Here is an 11,022-nt window from a genome sequence, read left to right on the forward strand (position 1 = left end):
TAAAAGTTTATTTAACTTGCAGGAGAGGTACATTAGAATCTCAAATGTATGTAGCGTCTCAGTAAATTTTCTGTTGTGAACACTCAATTCTTACCAAAACAATCGCTAAAATATTTGCTTCCCAACATAAAATATCCCAAACCCCTCAACTAATTACTATACGAACATAAGTTAGCAGTTTCGAAATTTGAATTCCATATCAAAATAAATAAATACCTGAAACCATGATTCCCTCCTACGTCCGTTAAATAAAATATTTACTTCAACACCTAATTTTTAGCTACCAAACGTCTTTACGTCAACACCTATATTGCATTTTCAGTTCTTACATCATACTTACTTCCTAATTTCCTTCTCCTAAATCTCTTATTATTTCAATTTTCTTAGAAATTTAACATTTGCAGAAACTATGATTCCCAAGAAAGTCTATGCGTAAGTATTTGACCATACATTTTTATTAAAATTAATAAATAGATGTTTTTTGATATTACATATTTAAAAGTTTATGGTATTTTATCTTGGAACATATAAAATCAACTACTCTTAATAGGAATTTTAATAGAAATAACTATATTTAAATATATATATATATAACTAATATATTAATATAACCCACGCAACGCGTGGGATTTTTCCTAGTATATATACATTTGTTGTTTGAACTGTTTTCATTTTTTTGTCATTGACACAAAGTCAATCAATTGGTGAAAGCTTGTCCTATGGGAAGACTGTAAAGGGTGGGGACTAGGGTTCGAGGGACGTCTGGCGCACCAATAACCTACTGGTGGATTTGGATGAATAGTTCTTGTCCACAATGAGGGGTTAGGATCGATGCCCTGCAGGGTCAACTTTGGGCCTATGGGGGCAAGCTAGCGGTGAGCTAGTGGGGTCAACGGGACGGGTTGTCATATAAAAATCGATTTTTATGTGACAACCCGTCCTGCGGACTTCACTAGCCCACCGCTAGCCGCCCCAACGGACTCCAAGCTGGCCCTGCAGGGCATTGATCCTAACCCCTCACGTGAAAAGGAACTATTCATCTAAATCCACCAGTAGGTTATTAGTGCGGCAGGCGTTCCTCGAACCCTGGTCCCCACCCTTTAACAACCTTCCCACAGGACAAGCTGTCACCAATTGATAAAATTTCAAGGGGCATTCTCAAAAATGCCCCTTTTTCCATACCCCTTTTTAAAAATACCCCTTCATGTTGACCATTTTTAAAACTACCCCTCTTTATATACAAAATGACCAATTACCCTTTTTGAGTGACAGCAAGAATGTACAGTCATCAAAATCGAAAATATTTTTCCCGCCAAAAAAATTTCCCGCAAAAAAATTTTTTTCCCGCCAAAATCGAAAATTTTTCCCGAAAAAAATATTTTTTCCCGCTAAAAAAAAAATTTCCCGCCAAAATCGAAAATTTTTCCCGCCAAAAATATTGAAATTTATACCTTTTAAAAACATTGTAAACGCTTTTAAAAAACTTTCAAAAGCGTTTACAATGTTTTTAAAAGGTTTTTAAACACATTGTAAACGCTTTTAAAAACCTTGTAAATGCTTTAAAAAAGCTTGTAAATGCTTTTAAAAGGTTTTTAAGCACCTTGTAAACGCTTTTAATAACTTTTTAAAAGCATTTACAAGGTGTTTAAAAACCTTTTAAAACACTTTTAAAAATCTTACAAAAACTTTTACAAGGTTTTTAAAAACATTGTAAAAGCGTTTACAAGGTATTTAAAAACCTTTTAAATTTTTTTTAAAAGCCATTTGAAAACCTTTTTAAAAACCTTTTAAAACCTTTTAAAAACATTTTAAAAATCTTGTAAAAGCGTTTACAAGTTGTTTAAAAAACCTTTTAAAACTCTTTAAAAAATCTTGTAAAAGCCTTTACAAGTTGTTTATAAGGCGTTTATAAGGCTTTTATAAGGTAGAAACCTTATAAAACCTTTTAAAAACCTTGTAAATTTTTTTTGGCGGGAAAATTTTTTTGTCGAAATTTTTTATCAAAATTTTTTTGTCGAAATTTTTTATCAAAATTTTTTTTGTCAAAAAAATTTTTGGCGGGAAAATTTTTTCGAAAATTTTTTGGCGGGAAAATATGTCGGAAATTTTTTGGCGGGAAATTTTGTTTTTCTTTTTATTGAATAAAATAATTTTCATATAAGGGTAAAATGGTCATTAAAAATTAAAAGAGGGCAAAAATAAAAATGGCTAGAAAAAAAGGGTATTTTTGAAAAGGGATATATCAAAAGGGGCATTTTTAACAAATTCAAATTTCAATCTCAATGGTTTATATATTTTTCTAAATTATTTTCTAGCATTCATTCTTTAAAAGTCAAGAAATTCCTCTAATTCTTTATTTAACAAAAGTTTTTTGGAGTGATGAATATAATTTACATATTTTAGTTAATTTTGAATATAAAACTTTAATGAAAATACCTAGAATGTTTTCCAAGAGTTAGATGGATTACATAGTGAGTTTTTGATTTGACTTTTCAATATATTTAAACCCAATCCGAATAAATGCCACTAAAAGTTGTGTTTTTTCAAAGTACCTTTTGGATAATTTTTTTAAAAAAATCTATAAAAAAATTTAAATTGTATGTTTTATAAAAAGTTGCGATTGTTCATCGTAATGGTTTTTTGTAAAGTTGCAACTATTAATTGTAGAGTTGTGTTTTTTCGAATATTCGTATCTTTTGAAATCTATATGTTTGAACTATTTTCATTTTTTTGCCATGACACAAAATAATATAAAATTTTAATATCAACAGTTTTACAGCTTTCTAAATATTCTCTAGCATTCATTCTTTTTAAAAGTAAAGAAACTCTTCCAATTCTTGATTTAACAAAAGATTTTTGGAATGATGAATCTAATCTACAACTTTTAGTTAATTTTAAATATAAAAATTTAATGTCTATATATAATAGCAATCTGAATAAATGCTACCAAAAGTTGTGTTTTTTCAACCGTACCTTTTGGATATTTTTTAAAAAAATTTGTAGAAAAATTATTTGTGTGTTTTACAAAAAGTTGCGATTGTTCATTATAACAAATTTTTTGTAAAGTTGCAACTGTTCATTGTAGAGTTGTGTTTATTCGAATATTCGTATCTTTTGAAATCTAGATATATTTGTCTTTTTGAACTGTTTACATTTTTTTGCCATGACACAAAATAATATAAAATTTCAATATCAACAGTATTTACACATTTCTAAATTATTCTCTAGCATTCATTCTTTTAAAAGTAAAAATATTCCTTCAATTCTTGATTTAACAAAAGATTTTTGGAATGACGAATCTAATTTACAACTTTTAGTTAATTTTAAATATAAAAATTTCATGAAATTAACTAGAGTTTTTTTTTCAAGAGTTACATGGATTATATAGTGAGTTTTTAAATTTGACTTCTTAATATGGTAATAAAGATGTTTTCTATTTAAAAGCACTTTATATGGTTATTAGGTGAAATCAAAGTGCAGACACAACATTTGCGATTTTTCGTAGCACCTTTACATATTTTTTTTTAATTCAAACGATTGTATCTGTTCATTGTAAATTTGTGTCTTTTCACTATATTTTATTTATATATTTTTATCATAACTTTTCGGTCTAATAGAAGTGTCTATTTAAATAGTCATGTCTTTTGAACTCTCTTTATATTTGTCTCTTCATTAGTAACTAACAATTTCGTTGAAATAAAATTTTCCATTTTATGTTGAATCTAAATAATTGTGAACAAACCCGTCCGTGGATCCCACTAGCCTCACTGCGAGTTGCCCCCATAGGCTGGCCCTGCAGGGCATCGATCCTAATCCATCAATGTGGACTAACTCACATAATCCACCAGTAGGTTATTGGTGCATCAGGCGTTCCTCGAACCCTGGTCCCTCACCCTTTAACAACCTTCCCACAGACAAGTTGTCACCAATTGATCTACGTGATGATTTGAGGGTTCACTGTAGAGGGCGGAGTTATGCTACGCGTGTAGAGCTGGTTGAGACTGCAGCAGAGATTGAGGAGGATATCCGGGCACAATCAGTGGCGGTAGCTCCAACAGTTCAGCCTGGTAAGGCTCAGCTGCAGGGGCGGTAGATCTGCACATGGAACCAAGAGGAAGTGGGAGGCTACGCAGATGCAGGGTGGTGCGAGTTGTTTCAAGTGTGGGAGCAAGGATCATAAGATTGCTAGCTGTCCCAAGAGGAGTGCTCCGACGGCAGGGCCTCGAGTATGTTATCATTGCAAAGAGCCAGGGCACATCAGGCCCTTGTGTCCCAAGTTGCAGCCGGCAGCAGTGGCAGCGTTGCAGCAGGTGCAGCCTGGAGGTCAGCATGTGGCACAAATTGAGCAGGGGCCACGGGTTTAAACGACAGCAGAGACTGGTGAAACTAGTGTCGGGGCAATCACAGGGACCTTGTTGGTGGGCGGGTTTAAGTCCTATGTTATGTTTGATTCTGGAGCTTCTCATAGCTTCATTACCCCGGAGTGTGCAGAGTGTGCGGATCAGCGGGGATCCTGGAGAGCATGCAGGAGTTGTCAGGGTTGCGGAGGTGAGTTCCTGAGAGTGATTGGACGGGCCAGAGGAATTGATATTCAAATCGCAGGAGAGTCGTGGCCAGCGGATTTGCTTATCAGTCTTGTGGAGTTATATGATGTTATTCTCGGGATGGATTGGTTGCTTCGGCATAGGGTGCATTTGGATTGCCATCGGGGTAGAGTGGAGTTTGAGCGTTCATGAGGGAAGTTGGTTTTTCAGGGTATTAGACCGACTTCAGGGAGTCTCGTGATCTCAGCCATTCAGGCTGGGAAGATGATCGAGAAGGGCCGTGAGGCTTATCTGGTTACTATATCTATGCCAGAGTCAGCGGGGAAGTCTACGGTTAGTGGTATTCCAGTAGTGGAGGAGTTTGAGGATGTGTTTCAGTCTTTGCAGGGATTACCACCATCTCGGTCGGATCCTTTTACCATTGAACTGGAACCGGGGACAATGTCGTTATCCAAGGCTCCTTACAGGATGGCTCCAGCAGAGATGGCAGAGCTGAAGAATCAGCTAGAGGATTTATTGAGTAAGGGATTCATCCGTCCTAGTGTATCACCGTGGGGAGCGCCGGTGTTGTTTGTGAAGAAGAAGGACGGGAGTTTCAGGTTGTGCATTGATTATCGGGGTTTGAACCGGGTCACTATGAAGAACAAGTACCCTCTTCCTAGGATCGATGAGTTGTTGGATCAGTTGAGGGGTGCTACTTGGTTCTCTAAGGTAGATCTGGTGTCGGGTTATCATCAGATACCGATAGATGAGGCAGATGTGAGGAAGACTGCTTTCAGGACTAGGTATGGGTATTATGAGCTTGTGGTGATGCCTTTCGGGTTGACTAACGCGCCAGCAGCATTTATGAGATTGTTGAACAGCGTGTTTCAGGAGTTTCTGGATGTGTCTATCATCATTTTCATCGACGATATCCTGGTTTATTCTAAGAGTCCTGAGGAGCATGTAGTGCATTTGAGGGCAGTTATGGAGAAGCTGCGGGAGCAAAAGTTGTTTGCCAAGTTGAGCAAGTGTAGTTTTTGGCAGCGTGAGATGGGTTTTCTGGGTCATATTGTGTCTGCAAACGGGGTTTCTGTAGATCCAGAGAAGATTCAGGCTATCAGAGATTGGCCTAGACCGCAGAATGCCACAGAGATCAGGAGTTTTCTTGGATTGGCAGGATACTACAGGAGATTTGTGCAGGGGTTTGCGAGCAGAGCACGTCCTATGACTAAGTTGAAAGGGAAGGATGTTCCTTTTGTTTGGTCAGAAGAGTGTGAGGAAGGCTTTGTATGCCTGAAAGAGATGTTGACTACTGCGCCAGTGTTGGCTTTGCCTGAGCAGGGAGAACCCTCTGTGGTTTATACAGATGCATCTAGAGTTGGTTTGGGGTGTGTTCTGATGCAACATGGGAAGGTGATTGCCTATGCTTCGCGGCAGTTGCGGGTGCATGAAGGCAACTATCCTACTCATGATTTGGAGATGGGTGCTATAGTTTTTGCCCTGAAGATTTGGAGATCTTATCTTTATGGTGCAAAGGTACAGGTGTTTACAGATCATAAGAGCCTGAAGTATATATTCACTCAGCCTGAGCTGAACTTGAGACACAGGCGGTGGATGGAGCTTGTGGGCGGATTATGATTTGGAGATAGCCTATCATCCTGGTAAGGCTAATACGGTTGCAGATGCTCTGAGTCGGAAGAGGGTAGCTTCGGCTCAGGAGCAGGAGATGGAGTCTCTGGTAGGAGAGATCAGTGCTTTGAGCCTGTGTGCTGTTTCACAGGAACCGTTGGGGTTTGGAAGCAGTAGATAGAGCAGATCTTCTGAGTAGGGTGCGGTTGGCTCAGGAGAAGGATTTGGGGCTGGTGAATGCCTCCAAGGATGTGGATTCAGAGTATCAGGTCTCAGATAATGGTACTATCTTGGTGCATGGTCGGGTTTGTGTGCCCAAGGATGAGGAGTTGAGACAGGAGATTTCTGAGAGAGGCTCATGCGAGCAAGTTGTCCATTCATCCAGGAGCGACTAAGATGTACCGTGATCTCAAGAGGTACTATCAGTGGGTCGGGATGAAGAAGGATGTAGCTAGTTGGGTTTCAAGGTGCGATGTGTGTCAGCTAGTGAAGGTTGAGCATCAGGTTCCTGGCGGTTTACTGAAGAGTTTACCCATTCCTGAGTGGAAGTGGGATATGATCAATATGGATTTTGTGGTAAGATTGCCATTGTCACGGACCTTTGATGCTATTTGGGTCATTGTGGACCGGTTGACTAAGTCAGCACATTTTCTGGCCATTAAGAAGACTGATGGAGCAACGGTCTTAGCTAAGAAGTATGTGAGAGAGATAGTCAGATTGCATGGGATGCTAGCGAGCATTGTGTCTGATAGGGATTCTAAGTTCACTTCGGTGTTCTGGAAGGCATTTCAGGCAGAGATGGGCACTAAGGTGCATATGAGTACAGCTTAATATCCCCAGACAGATGGGCAGTCTGAGAGGACGATCCAGACGTTGGAGGATTTTCTGAAGATGTGTGTATTGGATTGGGATGACCATTGGGCAGATCACCTGAACCTGGTAGAGTTTTCTTACAACAACAATTATCAGGCGAGTATTAAGATGGCTCCTTATGAGGCCTTGTATGGGAGACCATGTCGTACACCATTATGCTGGACTCAGGTGGGGGAGAGGAGCATGTTTGGTACTAGTTTTGTTCAGGAGACCTCAGAGAAGATTTGGGTTCTCAAGCTGAACATGAAGGAGGCTCAGGATAGACAGAGGAGTTATACTGATAGGAGGAGGAGAGATCTTGAGTTTCAGGTAGGAGACAGAGTGTACCTTAAGATGGCCATGTTGCAGGGTCCGAACAGGTCATTATCAGAGACTAAGTTGAGTCCGAGGTATATGGGTCCATTCAGAGTGATTGAGCAGGTTGGACCTGTGGCATATAGACTGGAGTTACCCGAGGTTATGCGTGCATTCCATAAGGTTTTCCATGTGTCTATGTTGCGGAAGTGTCTCCGTGAGGGTGAGCAGGTGTTGGCTAAGATTCCTGAGGATCTTCAGCCTAACATGACATTGGAGGCGAGACCAGTGAGGGTTCTCGAGAGGAGGATCAAGGAACTTTGGAAGAAGAAGATTCCTTTGATGAGAGTCCTGTGGGACTGTGATGGTGTTGAGGAGCAGACTTGGGAGTCTGAGGCAAAGATGAAGGCAAGGTTCAAGAAGTGGTATGAGAAGCAAGCCGCGACTTGAGCTTCCCATCTGTAATCCGTGGCTGGACCGGGAATGGAGTATTCCAGCCCATCTCTCTTGTTACTCGGTCGCTTGGGGTGGTTGGTTGTGCGACTCAGTAACAAGATGAGGTGGTGCTCGGGGTACAAAGTTTCCGTGAGGCGGGGTTTCTGGAGGAAGTTTCCTGGAATAGAAGTTCCAAAAGAGGAAAGTTTCTAAAAAGGGAAAGGGCTAAATATGGAAAGTTTTACAGGAGTTAGAATTTGTCCATTTTAGTGGTGGAGAGCCTTGGAGGGGCTTGTGTGGCCTTAGTGGTGGACTTTCGTGTCAGTGTGCCGTGTGTGGCAGTATTCTTATATTATTGTGTGGCCTTTGTGGCAGGCTGTTTAGCCAGGGTGCCTGTTTAGGCGGTCCTTCGGGACAGACGGTCCTTCGGGACTGATGGTCCTTCGGGACAGACGGTCCTTCGTGACTGATGGTCCTTCGGGACAGACGGTCCTTCGCGACAGACGGTCCTTCGGGACAGATGGTCCTTCGGGACAGATGGCCTTTGTGGCGGGCTGTTTAGCCAGAGTGCCTATTTAGGCGGTCCTCTTTAGGACACTTGTTTGGCCTTAGTGGCAGTCCTCTTTAGGACATTTGTTTGGCCCTTGTGGCATGTATATGATCCTTGTGTGGTCATGAGGTATTCCAGTGAGGGGATATGTGGTTGGTAGGACATTGAGATGTTTTACGCGAGCCACGGGAAGGAAACCTGGATAGGGATAGGACTCAGACGTGTTCAGAATCGTTTGCTCGCGGCTCTTGGAGGACTTAGGTTCTCCTAGTACTGCCATATTCAGAGACTTTGTGGCTTGGGAGTATGGTTGGTATATCGAATTCGGACGACGGTCCGGAGGCGCGCTGTAGGGTGACGACCCGAGAGATGAGTTTGGATTTTTCCTTATATATTATGGCATGCAGGTTTAGGCCCGATGAGGAGCCAATAAGAACTCAAGGTCTAGGCCTATGAGTAAAGGAAAGTCCAAAAGTCGAGAGCAAATGACGCCTGGAGCGTGAATCTGTCGCCTAGAGGTGACCTTCTGTTGATCGGTCGGAGGAGTGCGGGCTGTGGAGACGGTTGCACGGGAGTCCTTGGCCGATGGTTGTTCGAGATTCGAGGACGAATCTAGATTGGTGGGGGAGAATTGTAACATCCGCGAACCAAAAATTGGTTTTTGGGGATGGGTGTCGATCGACACCAAGGGGGTGTCGGTCGACACCACTTATTTCCGGTTCGACCAGATTGAGTTTTTAATCGATTTTTGTTCGGTTTGGTTTAAGGAAACCATTGAACCGAGGTTTAAAAGGGAGAAAACGACCTAGGGTCGTGTTTTTGTGGTCTTACGCCGTTTGAGAGAAAACGAAAAGGAGAAAAACAGTTCCTAAAGGTTCTTGAGAGAGTTTGTGAGATTTCAAGGCGTTTTTGGTGAGATCTTGCTGTGGGAGTGAAGATCCAAGGCTAGGAACGTGCTAGAAGGTTGCTGAGAGTGTTGGATTCGTTGCCTTTGGTCTAAATCTTCCTTCAAAGAGATGAGTGCATGACCATGGCTTATCTAAGCTAAGATTTCTAGATTTCATGTGTTTTGGTGCTTCTGTGGTTGTTTCGGTCGACACCCTTCTTTCAGCTACGATGGATTGTTGTATGCTTTGTATATTGCCTGGTTTGTTTTATTGATTGTTGTTTGTGGCATGTAGAGATCTTATTGCTTGTGTGTATAGCCCAGTAGATGGGAGGATTGCCTCACTGAGTGTTTATCAAATACTCATGCATCTCAATATGTGTTTGTGGTGCAGGTAAAGGCAAAGTGTGATCGTAGAATCAAGGCGATGAAGAGGAGGATGTTCTAGTGGTTCGCTTGGTTGTCTGGCTTCTGTTAGGTTGATAGAGTTGAGTCCTAGAACATTGTTTAGGATTGCTGGATATTTGGTTTATGTTGTTTGAATCATTAGTTGTGACTGGAAATAATACTGGTTATCATGTTATTGGTTATTGGTTTATTGGATATTATTGGTTTGTTTTCCGCTGTTGATTGTGAATGTGGTTAGGTGGCTAGTGGGTATGGGACCACTAGTTGTAGTTTATTATTTATATTTATTATATTATATTTATTATTATTTAGTAAAAAAAAAAAAAAGGTCGGTCGTTTCATTTTGGTATGTGACAACCCGTCCGTGGACCCCACTAGCCTCACTGCTAGTTGCCCCCATAGGCTGGCCCTGCAGGGCATCGATCCTAACCCATCACTGTGGACTAACTCACATAATCCACCAGTAGGTTATTGGTGGCAACTTGTCTGTGGGAAAGTTGTTAAAGGGTGAGGGACCATGGTTCGAGGAACGCCTGATGCACCAATAACCTACTGGTGGATTATGTGAGTTAGTCCACAGTAATGGGTTAGGATCGATGCCCTGCAGGGCCAGCCTATGGGGGCAACTAGCAGTGAGGCTAGTGGGGTCCACGGACGGGTTGTCACAATAATTAAATATTAATATATAATATTCAGCATTATTCTATAATCTAACTAAAATTTTAAAAATGATTATAGCAGTAGAAAAATTTAATACAACTTAATATAGAATTTATAGTTGCCACTTTTTTACCGTAACTTTTTGTTAAAAAAATAGTTTAATATTTAAAAATAAGAATAATAATCTGAATAAATATGAACAACAGTTGCGACTTTACTTAGTATTTTTTTGTAAGAAAATTGTTTTTATTCTTTTTTTAAAACTCAAACAGTTGTATCTGTTCATTTTAGAGTTGTGTCTTTTCACTATATTTTATTCATATTTTTTCATCACAACTTTTCGTAATAATAAGTGTGTCTATTTAAATAGTTATATCTTTTGAACTTTCTATATATTTGTCTTTTCATCAATAACTAACAAATCATTGTTCGTTGAAACAAATTTTCTGTTTTATGTTTAATCTAAATAATTTGAATATTAATATTTAATATTCAACGTTATTCTATAATCTAACTAAAATTTTAGAAATAACTATAGCAATATAGAAATTTAATAAAACTTAATATATAATTTATAGTTGCATTGCGTCTATTTATCGTAACTTTTCGTTAAAAAATATTTTAATATTTAATATTTATATTATTTTGTTTTTAATTATAGTCCTAGTATTACTAAAGGTAAAGGGAGATAATTGAAAAAAAAACAATAACTACACTTAAGAAAATTAAAAACATGGATCTTTTTTAAACAATCTTCTTAT

The sequence above is a fragment of the Camelina sativa genome, chromosome 9 (genome assembly GCF_030686135.1).
Source record: "Camelina sativa cultivar CO46 ecotype springtype chromosome 9, ASM3068613v1".
In the NCBI taxonomy this organism is placed as follows: domain Eukaryota; kingdom Viridiplantae; phylum Streptophyta; class Magnoliopsida; order Brassicales; family Brassicaceae; genus Camelina; species Camelina sativa.